Raw genomic sequence first — 22,121 nt, forward strand, 5'->3', positions numbered from 1 at the left:
CACAGAGTCTTTGCTGCTGCTCTCCCTGCCTTAGGCTTTCCATGTAGGTGCATGGAAGGGCAGGGAGGTTTGCTTTCTCTGCCTTAGGCTTTCCATAAAGGCGTGTGGAAGGGTGGAGAGGTGTGCTCTCACCAACCCTAGGCTTTCTGTGTAGGCCTAGGAAAGGCAAAGAGGCCCCAGAACAGAGCCATACTGCCAAATATAATACTGCAAATGGCAATTAGTTTGATTAAAGTGGCCTGGACTAAAATGGATTTTTTGTTAAAGGCGCCGTATGTAAGAATGTGGTCAAAACAGTTACTGCACTCAAATTCAAAATACTGCCGCGAGTCATGTCCTCCCCCCGTTTGAGCAAGTCTGGCTTCTCTGCTGCTAACGCTGCTGCTGGGATACAGCTAAGGAGGAGCTGGCTGCTAATGCTATGTACCGGGACACTGCTAATGCTGCTTGCCATGCTGCTAACGTTTGTTTCTCAAAAAAATCAGTTGGGTCGATGACCCACGTGCACATGGGCTAAAATGTATGATTGAAAATGAATAACAGTTGAAAGTATTCAAAATGTCCATCCCCGTCTAGCTATGATGCTAGTTAGCCAACTTTGGCTAAAGCTTACCTGTCGAGGAGAAGAGTAGCCACATCGACATCCAATTTCAAATTCTTCTCCGCTTTCAACCGTCTCCACCACTCAAAAGCATCTCCTATATAGACCCTCGCTTTGCCTCGAGTTTTGTCTTGGTGTTTTTGGGAATCATAACGAGGTCTTTTGGGTTTAGTCACACCGTCAGCCATTGTAGCTCAGTCGTGACTGTAACTGATGCTGAGACTCTACTGACTGCGTGACTGGTAGACGGCGGTGGGTGGCGCAACAGGCCAAAACACAATTTCAAAACAAACATGATTTGCGGACCATAAAATGTTTTTTTAAATGCGAATATTCTGGCTGTACTATTGTTGTCGGTGAGATCATTATGTTATATGAACATTATTCCTTAGTCTCTGTGACATATTAGAATGATTTTATGACTATTTGCTTTAGATTTCTTACATATAGCTCCTTTAAGTTGATTTGTTGATTGTATTACCTATTTAGATGTAGTCTCACCACCAGACAATCAGAGACCTCCGCCTTCTGATAGTCTGGGGACACTCCTTTCTAAAGTGTGTTTAACACACCGGAGAAAACTGCCGGCAACAAAGCAACGCCTCTTGCATTTTTGAAAAGGACATGCCCTCCCGGAAATGCGCGCAAACACACAGAGAGCTTGAAAATGGATGCCGAGAGATTTAACTCCTTTTTATCAAACGTGTGCTCAGTCCACAAGATTGTGGAAATGAAGGACTTACAGCGACTTGAGCCATTTTGTACCGCTACACGTGTTTCTAGTCGGACTATGTTTACAAGCACAAGAGTTCAGCGAGCCACCGAAGGACCGCCCTGCAGATTTACTATTGGTTCTGCAATGTAGGGAGTTTTTTTAAACTCTGAAATTGTATCCGCCCATCTAAACACAAAATCAGGGAGAAAGTCATCAGTCTTTAGTTAAGCAAAGCGTCTAAAGACTGACTTGTGAGTCTAAATTAGATGTCCAGCAGACACAACGTTAGCACTCATTTCATTAGCTCCATCCCCAGAGAGGACAATCTGTCTCTTTACCTGCTAAATGCTACTGTACAGTATGTTTACCTGCTATCGCTAACTTTGTCTGTTTGTTATTTGATGTGGAGCAGGTAGCATACAGTGGGTTTAGATTTTTTTTTGTTTGTTTTTTTGCTGACAACAGCCACGCCTGAAAAGAAGGATCATGAGAGCCATGAGAATGAACCAAAACAACAGCTGCAGGCTGTAAAACCAAACATTCACCTAATAGAGCCCAGCAAACACTAGTCAGACAGTGACGTCATGTCCCTGGCTAAAATTGTCTAATTCGGATACCACAACCTTCAACGTGGTTATGAGGCCAGAAAGTGATGTTCTTATCCATGTCCGATAATTGGTTGAATTTCACCGTCTATAGGACACATAGGAAGGAAAGCCACCTGACTGCCAGGTAAACTTGTTTAAGTTGGCACAACTTTCACTTTGGGACTATTTTTCTGTCAAAACAGGACGTCTTAAATTGACATTCGGTCAGTCATTCAACATCTCAGTGTTAGCTCGGAGGGGACACTGTGTATTTCCTCACTATAAGTGGCACCTTTCATATCGCAAGTTGTAATTTGACCAGTTGTTAATATAATAATATTGTTTGTTGCAGCTTTAAAGAGAGGTAAAGTATTTGAGGTGTAACGCCTTTTTGAGTTGAGCCAGTTTTAATTTTATGAATAAAACAAAAAGCCCATGCCACACGTCAAGCCACAATACTCAGCAACTTAGCCGTGAACAACTTTTCACACTTTAAAATGATATCTATTAACCAATTAAATTAAATTTAAATTAGGACATTGCTGATATGCTTAAAGGGGGATTTACATGCTTGATATAATCAGCTCTTACTTCCTGAGCTGTAACTAATTTTAAAATGTATCTATTTGTATTTTAAAAGGGGAGTGAAGGGAAAGTTGCAAGTCACAAATAAGGTATGGAGAGGCCATGAGTACCACATCTGCTGATCTTCAGCTAATTCAAAGAATGACCAATCATGTTGGCTGCTTCAAGTGTCAGCTGTCATCTTCCTATTTATCTCTGACATCTCCACCCACAATTCAGCTGCGGTTGTACCACTGATTACTATCTTTTATTGCTCACGGCTTAATATGTAATTGTATGAGAGACTTAATGTAAAATGGAATCTGGTTCCAATCATGACAAAAATTTTGTCATGATTACATCTTTTACTTCCTTATATCAGCAATGTAGATAGGCTGTTGCTCAATACAGGGCAGTCATGTTGAAATGCAAATTTATTTCCCACGGTATTTAAGAGTTTAACCGCATTTAGCTATGACTGGCTGACCTGGATTTGAATCTGTAAGACTGCAGTGCCTAACAACATACCTTTATACATAAAAGTAGAGTAAGAGTACAAGCAGTTTTGTATAAAAGCAACATGATGGTCTCAGAGCAAAACTGGTGAGGCAAAATAAGGTGAATAAAAAGGAGTGGTTACAGAAAACTCACAGTCAAAAGATATACTGCTACATCATATAAGTCAGATGTGTGTTTATTTTCACGTGTCCTTTTCAGAATGTCAGGACGGTTGTTGGGGCCTGCAGGCAGAATGATGAAATATTTGCAGAGAAAAAACAAAGTACTTCCTGTTCAAGGCGGGCGCCTCGCACAAGCGGGTTCCTGAATGTCAGACCAACTCGGTCAGGTTAAGCTCGCAAACTGACAGGAACACAAGACGGAGGGAAAGGCCGAGCAGAACGCCATCCATCTTCATCACGGAGCTGCGAGGCCGTTGAAACAAAAACAAGCACTGAGTTCATGAAAAAACAAAAGGAGAGCCTGGTTTTGCATCAGTGAAGGTGCACTGTGTAGCTGGCATCCTTGTGTGTCTGGGAGCTGGGAGCTGGCAGCTGAGCGGCGCGCCTTCGTGGTCCATCAAGAAGCACTGATGCACTTTCAAAACATGTCTGTCCCTTTCTTGGTTGTGATTGCAACATAACGCCTGATGTCTTGGACACCTGGCCGACCTCCAGTCGTCTTGTCCTGGAATAAACATCTACAGAACCCACCTGCTTGTTCTCACAGTCCGTTGGAGTTAACAGACTGAGACTGTTAGATAAGTTTGTTTAAAGTTACCACACCTGCCACATTCTAATCTTTACTCAACTGCCCATAAGGGAGGGTACAATACAGTATGAAATAAAGCAATATCAGGCCTTTGTAAAATTATCAAATCTTAACTTACCTATCATACTATCCTTTTCTCTTGTGCAACTTTGCAGCATATACATTACCACATAACGTATATGCAGATCCGCGCTGGGACCTTGCCAGGTCCTTGGCCAGTCCCTGGCTGGAATAAGAACCCCAACAGTGGTGTAGTTATAGCTGGGGTCATGTCATAATGCTCCTCAGTAGTAATGAGCAAAAAGAGCTGCGCACTTAACATCAGTCCAAAATCTTCTTAATTCTGGTGCGGTAGTCAGAGATGAAAGTCAAAAAGCAGAAAAGGACTCGCACACAGAAAACAATTGTAGACTGAGAGTCTTAATGAAAGATCATTTTACTGGGGATCTTCACAGACAAACAAGCAGCAAACGTTTCAGTCCTCAAGGGACTATCGTCAGTGCATATAATGAGAGGTCCTAGTGGCATTCTTATAGTGTAGTCTTCTCAATCAAACTTGATTGGGCACACCTGGAGCCTCTCACAGAGGGCAGGTAATCAATTAGAGGTATCAGCACTGTGTCACACATCACACCATTACAATATACATATATACAAACAGCCTTGGACAAGGAGCTCAAAGGTAAGTAAGTACATCAACAGATATACATCTGTACTCTAGCTTGGGAACTATTAGGGTCAGACTAGTGCACACAGACAAACCTACAAAAAGCAAGACATTTCTAATTCTTCATTTAGCCCATTGGCTTGTAGGGTTTTTAAATAGTAAATGTATTTGCATTCACATTGTAGAAGCGTTTGGTCCACATTGCCACCACGACGTTTGGGAATTATCATGTCAATGCCACAGAATATAAGATCAGAGAGAGAATGATTTCCATCAGCAAAATGCCTGGCCACAGCTGATTTAGGATCAGAGCGGCGAATGGAGCTTTTGGGCTCAGTGATTCTTAGTCTCAGTTGTCTCCTAGTTTTACCAATATATTGGATGCCACATTTGGTGCATACAAGAAGGTAGACAACATTTGTAGAGTTGCAAGTTATCAATTTGTTTATTTTGTATTCCTTTTTGGTAATAAAACTGGTAAATGTGTTAACCTTTTTGACATTAGAACAAGCAGCACAGTTGCGGCATGGGAAAAAGCCTGTGGCATTGTCCAGATGTCTCTGGTGGGGGGATTTTCTATGTGTGTCTGCATGCACTAGTGTGTCCCGGATGTTCTTGGCTCTGGAAAAGGAGAAAAGGGGAAGAAAGTTAAATATCTGTTTTCCAACATCATCAACAGACAGAACATTCCAGTGTTTTTTCACTACGGTACAAATGTCATGCCCAAGTGGTGAACAGGTGGTATTGAATACACAAGGAAATGTTTTTTGTTTTTTAGCTTTATCATTTGTTAACTCATTTCTGCTTTTCTCAGAGGCTCTACACAGTGCTTGCTCCAAGATATTTTGTGGGTATCCTCTTTTTAAGAACTGATCAAAGAGTTTGTGAGCTTCTACCTGAAAATCATCATCTCTGGTACAGATGCGTCTCGCCTTTAGGAACTGGCTGTAGGGTAGGCCTTTTTTGAGGGGAGAAGGGTGATAGCTGGAGTAGTGTAACAAACTATTTCTGTCAGTAGGTTTACTGTTGTTATCATTAAAGATTACCCATGTATCCAAAAAGCTGACTTTGTGACTGTCATGCCACTAGGACCTCTCATTATATGCACTGACGATAGTCCCTTGAGGACTGAAATGTTTGCTGCTTGTTTGACTGTAAAGATCCCCAGTAAAATGATCTTTCATTAAGACTCTCAGTCTACATTTGTTTTCTGTGTGCGAGTCCTTTTCTGCTTTTTGATAATGCCCCTCAGTGCCATGTGTGGAAACCAGTTGCAATGCTCTATCTATCCACCAGGCAGAGCTGTGATATGTAAAATGAAACGATTTACTGCGCCAGAAATTAGCTAGGAAATGAACTGTTCTTTTCATATTTGATGTGTAGGCTATGATGGTTTGTGTGTTGCACACACAGTATTCATTTATTGTTAATAATCATATCATGAAGACCAGATCATGAAAATATTATGCTGCAGGGTTTTGAAAAACCCTGATAGATTGTTTTTATGCATAAAGTATAAGCTGCAGTGAGATGGCTGAAGGAGTTATTGCATATGCTACCTTCTATTCTGTCCATTAAAGGAACAGTGTTTAAGATTTAGGAGGATTTGGCAGTGAGGATTTTAGATTGCAACCAGCTAAAACTTCTCCTGGCTAGAATTCCTTTCGTATTCATTGTGGTTTGTACCAGGAGCCAAATAATCTGCAGAAGTCTCTTCCTCTCCAAAACAAATGGACCAGGTGATTTAAATTGGTAAAGAAGCTAGGGAACATTATAGGGAAACAATAAAGGAAAACTCTCAGGCTATGAACTCTAAAAAATTATGGGACTCCTTAAAAACAGCCACCAATATGAACCCACAAAGACATCTCTGCATGTGGTAAATGACCTGGCAAAAGCTAATGAACTGAATGCTTTTCATAAGGGGTTTGACAATTGTGATTTCTCTGCTGAACATGGCATGGTGCTTGATGGTATTACTACTGGTGATGATGAGAGGCTACACATTGACCCTAAATGTGTCAATAAGGTCTTTGAACAAGTCAATAGCTATGTTTCCATTCAAAAGTGATTCGAATCATTGGGAAATGTGTATTAAAAGAAATACAGATCCTGTGTGTTTCCATTAAATGTACGGACTTTGGTGAAAACTACGAACTTGCGCGAGTTTTCCGCAGAACCGGGAACAAAACAAGTCTCGCAGTTGGCAACCAGCTTGTAAATGCATTACCGCCTTCCCGACCCGGAGTGTGGATATCACCATGGAGAGAGGTGCACTACGTCAGACTTAATTTGAACATAACTGTTTCCATCCCCCGTTTTGCGAATCAACATTTTTTCAAATCAAGCAAAACCCGGCTAAAGCGAGCGTATTTTAGTTTGTGTGAATCAGGAAATTTTAATTCGAATTTTGGCGTTTCCATCATAATTTTCCCATGCGATACTTCTAGATGCGCATCGAAACAGGCTGATGGAAACATGGCTAATGTCAACAAGGCCAAACCCAGTAGGTCAGGGTGACGCTTTAGAGTCCCCCAGTGTAGGCTTAATCACTTAAAAAACTCTTCTGTTCCCTTGTCCATTAAAGCCTTACATGGGAAGCTACCTGTAGCTTAACTATAGGCTACAGTGTGTGTGTGTAGGTGTGTATTTGCATATAAATATGTATGTATCATTCAGTTCAGTTTACTGAGATGATCCAGCTGGCAATGTAACTTACCATAAGCTGAGCAGCAAAAGCATTTCAAAACAATGACTTTGGTTAGCCAGTTAGCCGAGGCCTACAGCTTAGCATTGGGTGTACAGTCTAACGTTAGTTACGTTAGCTCCTACAGCCATCTACTCCACACTTCAACACTCAGTAGTATCATCCTTGTTTGTTCTTGCATAATAACTTCACAACTCATAAAGTATACAAGTTGTGATCCCAAATCTCTAGATTTGTCCAACAAAGGGAACTGCCCCATCTTTCAGGAGTAACTGCTGTAAAAATCCAGCTGTAAACTGTTGTCAGTTTGTGAAGCAGTCCTCACGAAAATTAAGGGAACACAATGAAATGTTGGGGTTATATTATAGAGGAAAAGTGGTAAAAATAAATCCCAACCACTTATTCTTCATCTCTTCTTTCTTTGGCAGTTCAAACAAGGGTAATTTGCAGTCGTAGTGAAAATAGCAGTGTCTCCATGACATGGCGATAACAGCTCAAACTCTCCACAGCTTCTGCTCCAGCTCCGCTCTAACTGGGTTTGTTTGGGAGCATGGCTTAGGAGCCCGCAGGCAGGCATTGTGTGCATAGATAATGTGTTACATAGTGATGTAACCAAGTTACCGAAGTAAAGGCAGGAATTCAAACGAGGTGTTTCAGGCAGCTGAGGAGCTTCTGTGTTTGTGGGGGGAGGGAGAGAGCTCCCTTTAGCCTTGGCTTTTTACTCTGCAGAGCTTATGGATGTGTAAAAATGCTATATCAAACACTAAAGAAAAGGGAAACCCCCCAAAGGCATAAAAGGTCCTCTTTAAAGCATGTAAACATGTTCCAGTGGTAACCCAAAATACAAGTATGAACCTGAGAATGAGGTTAATAGGTCCTGGTTAATATTATTGGTTTCACCTGTGCTACTCATGCTATAACAAGTCACAATGTTCACCGTGAGAAAGGTCTGTCAGTTGGAAAATAACAATGTCAAGAAAAGGTCAAAACTAATTAAGTGTCTGTCATGTTCACACAAGGCAGCAGGCAGATATGGGAAAGATCTAAAAAATCTCTATCAATTCGGTTGTGAGATGTTTAGCAAAGACTTCATATCCCAGTTTGCAGTGTGATCATGAGCTTTTGACCTTTTTTTTAACACTGAAAGCCAAATGACTCATTCCTTTCACAATACAGAAGCACTAAAAACATCTTTGCTTTTTTAGAAATCACTTCATGTCTCCACTCCACCTTCTACAACTCCTTAATTAGCACAGGTGAATCCAGTCAGCCGGCTGATGAGAGGCAGCCTTTAAAGCCCGTCCTTTGTTCACTCCTGTTGCTCAAAAACTGGAACAACCCAAGTTCAAAAATCTTTAGACCTGTGTCACCTTCACTTATATGGATTGAGCAGATACCAAAATGCTGTGAATATAAGGGCAACAAGCACTTTGTACTTTTATGATTAAAAGGTCCTATTTGGGTGGAATTCAGAAGTGAGATCTAAGCATGATAGCATAACCAGCATAAGGACTATGTGTTTAATTTGATTAGGAATTGGGAATATTAAGTGTAGAAAAACCTGTTAGTCCATTAGTTCATCATTGTTTTTGTTGTATAGCCTACTTTTTAAAATCCTATTGACATCTTGTCGCTTCACTGCCCACGGCTTCTTAATCAGCATAGGTGAATCTAATCATCCGGTTGATTGGAGACACTGACAACAAGCCTGAAAAACCTGTTCTTTGTTCACCCCTGTTTCTGCTCCTGTTAGTTTTGCCTGTCAGTTATCTTCAACGTCTTTACTGTTGTGACTCCAAACTGAACATAGATGGCAAGGATAGGATTTGATGACTAACTGGGTGAAATCCACGGTTCCAGCTTTTTTCCTGTGTCACAAATATGTCACAGTCCTGAACTTATGAATGATCATAAAGCAGCTGGTCAGGAAAGCTATGTCAAGTCATTAAGTGTCAGGTAAAAGGCTCCTCTTACTGACAAAGACGCTCTTGACTGTATTATTTGCAACTCTTTTTTTTCTCAATTTTTGCCACCTTGCAAACTTTTTTTCCATGTCCAAAGTCCTACAAGAGAAACATCAACGTTGCCACAATTTTCAATTCCTAGCAGTTTGGAGATGAGCCACATTCCAGGGCACTGAGGCATATTTGTGTGGCCTGGGAAACAGTTCTTAACCAGATTTCCTTTAATGATTAATAGTCCATTCTAAAGACATTATTTATACACAGGATAAAAGGCAACTATGCCATTGGTCCCCATCCAAAAATTCATGCACGTCACTAAGTTTGTGCAAAGCTGATATCTCTACTTTTTGCCAATATGTGACCATAAATTCCTTCCCAAATACTTGGGATTGTTGACCTCCTTTATCCCCCTACTTTTTTTTTTTAAATCCCAGAAACATCAACCCATAAGCCCATGAGACCTTATGTTTTCTCCAAAGGTTTTGTCTGTCATTAAAGTTTTCTGAACAGGTTTGCGTCTGTCAGAAACATAGGGAAATGTTTGACAAAGACACAGTAAATAAAACCTGGCATAACCTGCGGGACACATCCACAACAAGAGAGAGGAAAGGAGCGTACAGTATCAACAGGCCAGATAGAACAGTAATATTCAGATGGATGATGACGTGAAATTGAGAATGAAGACTGCACACAGACAGAGAAAGAAAGAGAGCAATAGCGTGGAGACAGGCAGACGGCAGTTCCTCCCCTTCAGGTAGCCACGGCACCGAATGCCAGAGGCGTGCAGGGAGTGGCGACAGCCAGGGAGGTACCTCTAAGTGCAGAGAAGCAAGCAAATGTGTCCTTGCAATATGTCTTGGATTACAAACTTTTGCAGCAAATAGAACAATGAAACACATCAGGCTCAGTGTGCAAGGTTGCAGTGCTAAAGATTTTTATCGGATTACGTTTTTTAAAAAAAAGTATACGTGAAATACAGGAAATACAGACTTGATGTGCCACCTTCCTTCTCGCTCTAAAAACTCTCTCTAGGCTCCGACGGATGCGAAAAATGCAGAAAATCAAACCTGTTCTGAAAACTTTAATGACAAAGAAAGGTTTCGGAGGCCATGTGTAAACATGGTTGACACAATGTGAGGTCATATTTATTTTTAAACGTGCAACAAAAAGACTGTAGGAAGTCACTGTGTCCAACATAGAAATAGTTCCAGCACGTAACACCATGTAAATTTAAAAAAAAACAAAAAAAAAAAAAACTTTTGATTTTACATATGTTTGTTGTGTGGATGAAAGTACAAGATATAATGTGTTTATTTGTTAAATTTGGAGATGCTGATAGTTAACTATGCTCTTAATACACATGCAGGCTTACGACCACCCACTACTGTCCCTTAGAGTAAATCATTTCAAGGAATGTGCATGTTTATTAGCAAGAGTGCAATGGAAAGAACTGCTCCCTAACAGGGCTTTAAACAGATTAATTGATAAGCCTGATGTTATAAATGCTACAAACATTAAATGATGATAGTTTATTTGCATTTTATTTGTCTACAAATGACTGTGAGATTTATGCCTCGGGCAGTGACAGACGCAGGCCTTAACATTTTAGGTGTCTGGCAAACCAGATCAGATGGTAAAACTATTTGAGGCCAGTAGAGGATACCAGCAATGGAAACGGTAGACAGACCTTGCTGTCCAAACTTAAATTTAACTCAAAAAAAAAAGAGGTTAACGAAGTTTTTAAAAAACTTTTTGCTGTCCTAAATGACAGAATTTACAACCAGATGCTACGTAGCTCCCTCACATAAGAAGAAAACCTAAGCACTCTGGATAAATAAAAATAAATAAAAGGACATCACCATTGCAAAATATCATCATGCATGTTTTGTTTTACCAGCCTGTCATTCCATCAGACTGTTTATTTTTCCAGTGCCGTCTAGAAGCTGTTTTCTTTCTGCTGTCTGCCTGGTTCCATGTGAGCGCAGCATCATGGCAATAAAAGAGAGAAAGTCAAGTATAACATTTCTAACTATGTAATATTTGTGAAAATTATTTTTTTATTTGAGATATGCAGTAAAAAAAAAAACAACAACAACAGTATCTTGTTATTCTGTAGATCACAAACCTGATATATTGGTGGACACATGTGCTGAATATTAGTTAAGATACACTCCACCACAAGTAGGAATTACGAGAATTGATCTTATCGCGAAGAGCCTTCTCATACTTCAGTGAAGTTACTTGGAATTGCTATGTGTTGAAATGTCTCAGAGTGATGATTTGACAGAAAAAAAGAACATTTCAACAGCTGCAACTTGTATTAACAAGTATGAAACTACATGGAAGGAGAAAGTGTCTGAGTTTGGGAAGAGGTAGAGCGATTAAGATAATATCGTGATGAGTTCAAGCACTAGAGAAGGAATAAATGCAAGGATCATTAGCTTGGGGTAAATTGATACCATACTGGACAGTCTGAGCCAGTCTATTTCACAGGAAATAGCACTTTTAATTGAAAAGCACCCATATTCCCAGACTATTAGCAATCAGCTTCATCTGGAAGCATTCTCATTTTCTTTCCTGAGTCACATAAAAGTGGTCGGCATTATACCTTAAAGCAAGTTTGCTGATTGGTGGAGAGATGATCAAGTTGTTTGAATGTCTGCCAGTTTCTCAGTGGGGCGACAAGTCAGTGTTGTATCTTTTATGTTCAGTCCTGGTTACTCTTCACAGAATAAGGCCTGCCACAGTTCCTTGAATGCTATTTGCCATGATAACCAGTCAAGACATGAAAGGGAATGTATGCCCTAGATTTATGTGACATGGTAATGATGTGTATGTAGAAAGGTATGTTATGAAATGTACTGCAGCGATATAAGCTAAAACAACCTCTCATTAAAAAAGGTAAACATTCAAACTACTCTCACACTTCTTTCCTTGTGACTGCAGTTTATGTTAATGTGAACCACATCCGTGTGACGTTGAGCGATATCATCTGTCACTGCATGCTCATCAGGTGTCTGCTGATTTAAGATAGAGATTGAGAGTGATAAGACACATTGGTTCATACTGCACTAAATTCCATTTGCACTAATGTGGGGGAAACAGGAAGTTGCCAAGCTACAAGATGTATGCAGAAAATCAAGCCGTTTAATCACGATTATATTCTCACGGAAATATTCAGGGGGATATTTTCGTGCTTTAAATCAGACACAATCAAATTATTCAGCTCTCTATGTCCTATTCTTTCGGAAGAATAGTGTCTTTAAAAAGTACAAAGACCCAGTTTGAAAGTGCTTTGACAGCATGCATCAGTAGAGCTGAAACCAAATATCCACAAACAGGCCTGTGTACTCTGACTGTGACCTTTGACCCCTTGTGGAGGGAGACACATGAGTTGTTTGAAGTGTGTTCATAATTTTTTTTTTTTTTTTTTTCACATTTTGGGATTATGATTTTGAAAGTTTGCATTATAGCTGAACTTTTGGTTGTTGTGCTTAAAATGTAAGTGAAAATGAATTGCCTTTGTCAGACTAAAGGCCTTTGCAGTCTGTTTCTTTTGTATACTTTTTTTTGTCTTTAATCCATCATGGGATAAAAATCGTTATGCACAGAAACTATGCACACTAAGTCTGATCTGTTTTATTGCTCTATTCATTAAAAAAAAATTGCACTATGAGGCAAAATGTAAAGACACATTTGCTCCCATGCTTCTCTCTCTGCCAGCCTCTTGCATTGGCATCGCAGATACCTGAATTATGAAAAGATACTGTTTGGCTGTTAAATTTCACTCTGCTGTATTCATCATAATTTCTATAATTAATTAATTAATAATTTCTGGTTACACTCTCTTGTCATGGTAGATTTTAAGAAGGTAATTGTTTTCATATATTTTTTCTTTTTCCTGCTGGTCGGCTGTCCACTTCTGCCCTGTTCCTCTCTCTTGTTATGGATGTTATTTATCCCGCTAGTTATGCCACATTTTCTTCACTGCTTCTTGGTGAAATGACTCTGTAGGCTTTTGATAGATGTAAATGCAAAAAAATCAAACACCATTGACACAATCTGAGGTCCCTTTTTAAATAAACCATTTCAGACAAAAAACACAGACTTAGTTTGTTAAAGCTTTAATACAAAGTAGTTAGTATGCAAACTCTGCAAGTAGTGGAAGCAGTGTAAAAATACAAAGGTAGAAGAAGCATGCAATTTAAAGCTGCTTGTTGCAGCACTTCCATGTGTGTATTTTTTTTTGTATTTGTTGTGGGATCTTTTACTTTTGGAGAATAGAATGATGCTATTTCTGTACAGACACAAAAAAGACGCGAATACATATACACATAACTGTTGGATGTAAGAGAGTGGTGAGGTACCTCAAAAGCTATTTTCATTGTGTGTTGCCATGGAAGGAAGCTATAGCTAGCAGCCGATCAATTTAGAAAATGTTCGGCACATAACTCCTGTAAAATGAAAACTTGTCCATTCTACATTTTGTTTTGTTTTTTGCACAGATTAAAAAAACAAGAAACATGTTAATAAGGGCAGCTGTGGCTCAGGAAGTAGAGCCAGTTGTCCAAAAATTGGAAGATTGATGGTTTAATCCCTGGCTCTTCCAGTCTGCATATCAAAATATGCTTGGGCAAGATAATGAACCCTAAATTGTGCTGTGTGGAAGGCTAAAAAATGGCTAGCAGGTGTCATCTTGTTCAACAGCCTCAGTCACCAGTGTGGGAATGGGTGAGTCAATTCATAAGTGAGCCTTAGATGTTTAAAAAAAGAGCCAGCTAGCTGTTTTCCTGTGTTTCCAATCTATACATTAAACTAAGCTAACCATATTTTTATCACTCAGTCTTATGAATTCATTTACCGTCCGAGAGTGGTGTCAATCTTCTCATTTAACTCTTGCCAGAAAACATACAAACACATATGGGGGGTCGGGGTTGTGTGTGACAGTATTTTTGGCTGGAAGCAGGAGCTTAATACGTTCTCCTTGCACATAACTTCCTGTAGAAACTGTTGTTTTTACACTTAAGTTTTTGTGCGGATAAAAGAAACTACATTTAACATGTTAAAAAGTAAGCTCAAGAGATGCTGTCAAGCTGATACTGTTATTTCTGGACAGAGCCAGGCTAGCTGTTTTCCCCTGTTTCTGCTCTTTATGCCAAGCTAAGCTAACTGGCTAACTCTCAGCAAGACAGCAAATAAGCATGACCCCGAAATCATCAAATAAAAAGGGTCAGCACTGCAAAACCTCTCAGCAGATTGTGTCTGCAATCTCCTGAGCCACTGTTTCTTGTTTCCGTGGGAATGGAGTCAGAGCTACGCAGCACTTTGAATGACCCTGGCAGGACTACGTCTATGATCCTGTATCCCATCCTGACCGAGGACTCCGGGCCAAATAATTAGTGTGTGATCTGTTGAAGATAAATGCTTTCCCAGAGAAAGTGGAGACATTTAATGCTTCTCTAATTCCACTGGGGTGAGCATGTTTGTGGTGATGTGTGACTTCTCGGTATCCAAATTTTCACTGCTTCATTTGCACCACTGCCCTACTTCATCTCTGAGGAGAGAGAATCTGTGTGGTATTGCTTCTCAGGACTGTTGAGTGATCATTTCGTTCCATTTCTACAGTTGTCAAGAGCCTTAAAAGGCTCTTGGCTGTGTGTAATGCCCCTGGAATGACGGATCAGGAGACAGCTGGATTGTCGCATCGGCACCTTTTTAAAAAGCATCTCATTAATACAGTGCACAGTCCACATGCTATCTCTGTATGTTAAAAACACTAAACCAAGGCCAAGAGTATTTTCCCTATGTTTATCTTGATTATATCACATGTGAGTGTTTATTTTCTTTAAGCCGCAAACTATTTTGGTGAGCGCACAAACACATGCGATTTATTTCAGGCTGTGGTGTTTCAAAACTTCTTGTGAAGAAGAGAACTGCAAGGCATTAATGTACCATCATCAGTGTGTAGATCTTTAAATAGTGAAGAGCACCAGGATGAATTGAAAAAATTTTTATGTAATACAATACAAATGGGGACTCTTTTGGTTCCTTTGTTTACATAAAAAATGCCACAGCTAAGACATTTTGGTTTCTGAAAAGTCATTTCTCACCAAAGGAATAATGGCTATAGCCAACATTTTCATCAAGTTACTAATGAATTAAGTGTTGTTTTTTTTAATAACCTTCGAAATTACTAGTAATTCTCTTTGTGGATCCTCTCAGGGACACAGGGAGACTAGATGAGAAGTGAGATTAGGCAGTTCCCTGGCTCTTTCATGGGGGTCAATTTGCCAAACATGTGCACAGCAGCCACTCACTCATATGACGTAATGCGCATGTTTGATTTGCCCAGACAATTTCCAAAAACATTTCAAAAACATTCCCAAGGATGCTTCTCCCTTGGCCTTTTTAAAAGCTGGCTTTACATGGTTTTGTAAACACTCTGCCCAAAAAAAACGCTGTTGGCTTGGATAGGAGATCAGTGCAGTGACAAGCTGGCACTGCTGTTGGCAGAAGACAATAACACTGGCCAGACCTGACCACTGCTGCCACACACAGCAGATTACACTTAACAGACACATGAGGTCTGGTTCAGGTTTTTAAAAGTCCAAAGCAAAGATTAGAGAGAACACAGACAGACATACAGATATTGACCTTTGACATTTAAAACATTTAGATAAAACATTAAAGTATTATTAACAACACCCACAGCACCAACCTATGATATCAAATAAATTTATACACGCATCGTACACGTAGCTGCTTTCACATAGACACTGAAAAACTGAAATGACCTAGATATTACCCAGAGGAGCTGTCTGTGAGAACGTAAATGTGCAAATCAGTAGGATTGGATATTAAACGGATTTTATCTTACCAGCTCCCTAGTACAAAGTCTGTGTTCTGTCCGATTTAGCCCATGTGTGAATGGAACAGATAATTGTCCGAGAATTCTCAGCAAGTGGGCGTGCTAATGACGTTTCCATCACGAGGCTTCCTCGAAACCATAAGAAAACAAACATCCGAAGATGAAGAAGAACAGTCATTTACACGAACACCGCAATGAAAGTGTCCAAGTGGACAGATAACAAGCTTTAGGAAATTCTGTCAGTGAGGGCCAAAGCCAAAATCACCAGATAAATTAAAAGAAAGGCAAGAGACTGTGACTTACAACCAAATTACGAACCAGCTACATAACAGCGGTGTAATCTGCGTCATGTCCTGCCTCCTGCATGCTCGACCCAGGCACTAACCCTCTGTAAAGGCGTAAATACAGACAGTTCAGGCAGTGCGGTTGCACTGGTACCCGTAAGGTGGGGAGCCCATGGAGACTGAAAAACACAAATCCATCTTTCACGTTCATTTTTTCTTTTTTGGGAAATAGTCACTAGCATCTATAACAAATTATATGATTATTCTATTAATGAAAATCAACTATTAAAACTGTTAAATTAAAATAATAAATTCTTATTTTCTTTGGTATTTTGTTATATACAGATAGGCAATGATGATTGCTGGGTAGCATGTATGCTGATGATATCCAATGTCAGGTCTTGGATCATGTAACGAGATGATATGTACAGCTAACATGCACTAGGGCCCATCATAACTACCTCATGCCACTACCCCCTGCCAAAACCAAATGGAGTGTTTCCAGTAGGTGAGATTGCTCCGAACACAGACAGTCTCCTGCTGTGTACTAAATGTGTGAACTCTAGAACTCTGAACAATGTCTGGACCTGATTCTCTGAGCAATGTCCTGAGTTCATGTGAGAAAACGGTTTTTGAGGACAGTAGCTACAAGTAAGTACACAGAGGTCATGCCCTCTCTATTTTATTGGGACCTGAGATATAGCATTATAACTTAAAACTGCTCTAATCAAATTTCTTTTATAATCAATGGAGCAACTGGCTGTGTGTAAATGTAAAAGGTTTCGCTTGTCACTGGACTTGGGGAGCAACTGCACTATACTATCATCCCCAAATACAATACTTACAATACAGTAAATATTCTGCACATGTCAGAAGTTTGCCAAGCCATTTTCCAAGTCCTTTGTCTTCATGGCAAGACTATATTTCAGTATTTATTTTCCTGAGAATACATGAAACGAATGTCTTGCTTTTCTTTTTTTGTTGTTATTGTTTTGGTCTGTTTTATTACTCATTCATGACTACGTATAAATGGTGCATTTAACCATGATTGTGTAACTGTAAGTACTTGTCTGTCTGTCCTGTTTCTGTGATTTATGTGTGGGTGTGCCGTCATGTGTTTGTCCAGATCTCTCGTTGAACCTTTCAAGGACAAAATTTCCAGTAAAGGCCATTTCCGCAGAAACTCCACAGCATCATTATAAGCATCTCGTCATTGCTGCGATGTGAGCGTGTCTGACCAGAAGTTAGACCTGAGCCTCTGTGAGATCACTGCATTACTTGCATCACTGCACTGCTAATGTATACATTCATCAATTAATATTAGAATATGGCATCTTTATCGTAGCATGAAAATCAGCAATTCCACAGAGACTCATGAATCTGTATCTTCAGTCTGTTACAGATTTGGATTGTATTTGAAAATGTAGGTTTTGTGAAAAGTGTAAATCTGTGGCTTAAATACCTGGGAAAAGACTAATTTATGTAGTTTCACTGCAAATAAGCTACATAGTTTTTTGCTAATGTGTACATGTGAAATGCAAATTACAGTCACAAGCTTTTGTAAATACTGTACGTCCTTCCTCGTTTCCAGGCTGGCATACAACTTTCCATAAATATTATGCTTCTGTAACCCTGACCTATCAGGAAAACCCCATGGGAAGTTTGATGAGGTAATGAATGTGTGTTAAATTTTTTAGATCTCTATATAAAATAACTGATGTAATCTAATTAAATGAGCATTTTTTCTTTGCATAAAGGTACACTCACAGATGTTTTTAAAACTTACTCAAGGCTCTTGAATTCCTTCACAAACATTCAGAACAGTGAGAAACCTCATTAATATTTCAATGTCTTTCCTCTAAATAAGCTTTTGTCAAAGCTTTACTGATGATGTAAAGGACATTTAAAGAATATTTCTACAGAGCCTCTGTGTTATTTTGTTACCTTCATATGTATAGACACATCTCATAACCCTTGGCTGCATTATTGAAGACCATAGTACTGATCTTTGACATTACCATTTCTTTTGTGTGTAATTTATTATCACGCTGCAGCCTCTATCTGTGCTCTCTGTGTCAGGGCTGCTCCGCCTCCAACCAATATTACAATCATTACTGTAAGTACAATTAAACCTTCATGAATAAAAGGCCAATACTTTAACGATACACCTGTTCAACAAGCATTAACATGGAAATGTGCAAAAGTGATATTCTGGTCTCTCTGCAGTCTCTCATCCACAGCCGCCATGTTTTACACAAGCACAGTGCGCTAGCCTGGCTAATAGCAATTTGTTACATATGATGCTAAAACAACAGCTGTCTGTATGTAGACTAAGTGTGTGGTTTAGTTTGCGTATCTTAAAATTTAGCAGCAACACCTGCAGGAAGTGAATCACCTCAGCAGCAACGAAAGGAAGACAGAGGACAGGAAGAATGACTGCTGTCTGTGTTCTTCGTTCTTTTTCAACTTCACTCAGTATCGAGGTGTCTGGAATAAATGCCGTTCTAGAAACAACATTTAGTTATATTTAAAATATTCAATTCTAACCCTGTTCTGAAATTATTTTCATTTTAAATAATATTTTTTTTAAAATAAAAAACAATTATTTCGTATTGAAAAAGAATGGGTAAGAGTACTTATAAAGAACCAAACAAATAACGAGTATCAACAGAAGCAGTAGTATCGATGAAATCTCATCGATATCCATCAGTATTTCTCTGTCAAATGCAAGTGCAAAGCTTAAGCACTTGTCAGCTGTGTTACATATTCTGGACAACAGAAAAAAAGGTCATTAAAAGAACCTTTTCCACCAGCTCCCAAGAGAATGTTTATCTTAATTTGTTGACCTGAAGCTGTTACCATTGTGACAGCAGTGCTGCATAAATGAAATGACGCACTAGTCGCATTGATACCTATCTAAACTGTTCACTGGTGTGTGTGTGTGTGTGTGTGTGTGTGTGTGTGTGTGTGTGTGTGTGTGCAGAGCTTTGGATAAACATCAATCAACCCTTCAGTGGATGGCATACAGTTGGAGGAGTGCAATAAGAGGTGAAGAGGCCCTTTTAAACTGACAGGAACCAGAACAGAGAACAGTACAGTATGGACATGTCAGTTTCCTCTGAGCTGATCAGCACAGAACAACATGTCTTAACATATAATACTGAGGCTGAGAATTTACAGAGCTAACCACAGGAAGGACTGGTCTGATAAAACGGGAAGCCTTGGTTTTTCACTAGTAATGGGAAGTCTGAATTCCCACGTTGTCCCTCAATGTAAAATAAATACATAGTTGATATATGACTACCTTTTATAGCTACTATCATTTAGCCCATAAGAAAATATTTACATTAGATTCTATTTTTTCATGACTTTAGAATATTTTCATGATAAATTCTACCATTTACACTGAGTAATGCCAAACAACATGTCTTACTGCCTTAATAGGTTTAATAGTTGTTCCCAGCTAAAAGCACTTGTCAGCATATTTTCTGTCTCTGGTCTTTTGTCCACTGCTGGTTGAGAAAACAGTGTGACATATAGTCCTTGTGTTTCTCACAGTCAGTGGTGGAAGAAGTATTCAGATATTTTACTTAAGTAAAAGTAGCAATACTATAGTGTGGGAGCTCTGTGGCAAACAAATGTAACTATACACGTTTTGTTCAGCAAGATTATCCTCACAAATGAACACCACTTTTATAATTTTTGATGCATGAATGCAACTGCCAGAAGTAAAAAGCTAAGGTCAGGCTATAAACAAACCACACCACAGGTCCATGATGTCAGTGTCACCATCAATAAGTTTGTGACTTGACTTAGACTGGAAAAGACTATAGATTTATAAATCTACATGTTGGAAATTTTGAGTTAGAATAGTTTGCAAGAGCCAGAGTACAGACGCAATGAGGCTGTAAAGGCGGATTAGCACGTTTAATGTCCCTGACAACCTCTGTAGTCTCATTTAGCCACTTGTTAGCAATTGCGCCTTTTTAAAAAAAAAAATCACAAATGTTTTAAAATACAAAAGTGGGGTATTTACTGACTTAACCGGAGACCTTATGTCAGTCATCTAACCAAAAACTTGTTAAAAAAAAACAACCCCAATGACTTCGAACTGGAAGTGCAAAAATGCTAACTCATTTCTGGCTTTTAGGACTTCCTGAAGCACTCTGAAAATCTTCCTGTGGCTCTTGTTCCCATGCAGAAGCTCCTGCAGATCATTTCCATACCCGATATGTTATGATCCACTAAAATTTAAATAAAAGGCACTATATGAGATAAATTATTCTCCATTTTTGTTATCTTGGCCTCCATTTTGACTGTAAGGGAGCTGGGAGGGACAGTTCCATAAAGTGCAGCTGTGTCATGTTCTGGCTTCGACCCATTTTGTTCAATTCACGCGGCGCCATACCACAAGTACAGCGTTTGCCTTCCTGGTATTGTAGACTTGCAGATTTTGTTTATTTCAGCCTTATACACATGTATAGACATATGTTTAAAATCTGATATTTTCCCCCTTTGTATCAAAAAATAATTCTGTTGACACATCTTCGTTTTACAAAATATTTCTGTACATACAATGCAATGCAAAAACTACTCCAAAGGCTCACATGCGTGCAGTGTTTACGCAGACAGTGTTGCTGCTGCAGCTCTGCTATCCACTGCTGTAAGTACTTTATTTCCACAACTAAAAGCTCATTTATGGAGCCATTCAAGCCACTGCATTGTCAACAACACAGTCCTACAAATATTTCATAATAAAAAGCCTTGCATTTAAAAAATGAAGGCATTCTGTTGACAGAAATGTTGTCAGAGGGCCCAACTTTGATCAATGGCTGACATCAGCTTGGTGTATCAGGGCCTTAAGCTGCTGAAATCTGAAAGCTCTCCAGCAACTGAAATTGTTGCACAAGACGCTGCTCAGTAATTTGCTTAAGAAGTGAAGCGTTTGGAGGAGACAGCTGCTGAGGGCCCAAGTCCAATATCTGAACAAAAGTACAAACTGTTTATGAAAGGAAGAGGGACCAAGATCAACACCTTTTTTGCAAAGCACTTTGCCAAAGCCCTGATACATCCCATAATGGCACAACTAAAGACAAAATTCTCTAAATACTCTTAAATTGAAAGCAGATTCAAGGAGACAACGCAGTCACTCATACATGTCGTGAAGTTTGCTTCTGTCAGAGGATGGTGATAAAACCACAGGATGGAAAAGAGGCTTGTGTAGAGTTCAAGAATATGTCCAGAGGTGAAGTCCTGATTTTCACACAAGAATTTAGTGGTCTTCTCTACAGTCACATCACACATGGGATGGCCCCCGAGATTGTACCAGAACCAATTAAAAGTAAGGCATCTTGTAGGACACTGTCAGTTATTCCATCACAAGCTGCCATGTATGGTGATTTATGAAAAAAAGTGTAGCATTTCCTGGGGCTGACAAGCTGAAAAAAAAGTCTTAATCACTAAAACTGCAGCTGTTAAAGGTGTAGCTCATTTTAAATACTCTGTAGTGTTGGGTATCTTGTGAATTCATCAATGAAGTCCTATTGCATCATCATAATGTATTTTGTGATAGTATTTTGTAATATTGGAATCTGTAAAGTAACTTGAACAATCAGATAAACGCAGCAGAGTAAAGGTACAATATTTCCCTCTGAGATGTAGCTGAGTAAAAGTATAAAGTAGAGGTAATATTAAAGGGCCAGTGTGTAAAATGGGTTGAAAACAGTGACATCAGTGGTCAAATTCTAGATTGCAGGGCTCACTCGCTCACCCCTCCCGTTGGGTAAATGACGGTGGCCTCGTAGGGACAAAAAGCCTTGCACACGAGTTTTTCAGGAGTAGGTCTATCTAGCCACAAGGTGAATGTTTATTTAGAAATCTAAGCCATGTTACGAT

Source organism: Epinephelus lanceolatus, chromosome 19 (assembly GCF_041903045.1).
Source record: "Epinephelus lanceolatus isolate andai-2023 chromosome 19, ASM4190304v1, whole genome shotgun sequence".
In the NCBI taxonomy this organism is placed as follows: domain Eukaryota; kingdom Metazoa; phylum Chordata; class Actinopteri; order Perciformes; family Serranidae; genus Epinephelus; species Epinephelus lanceolatus.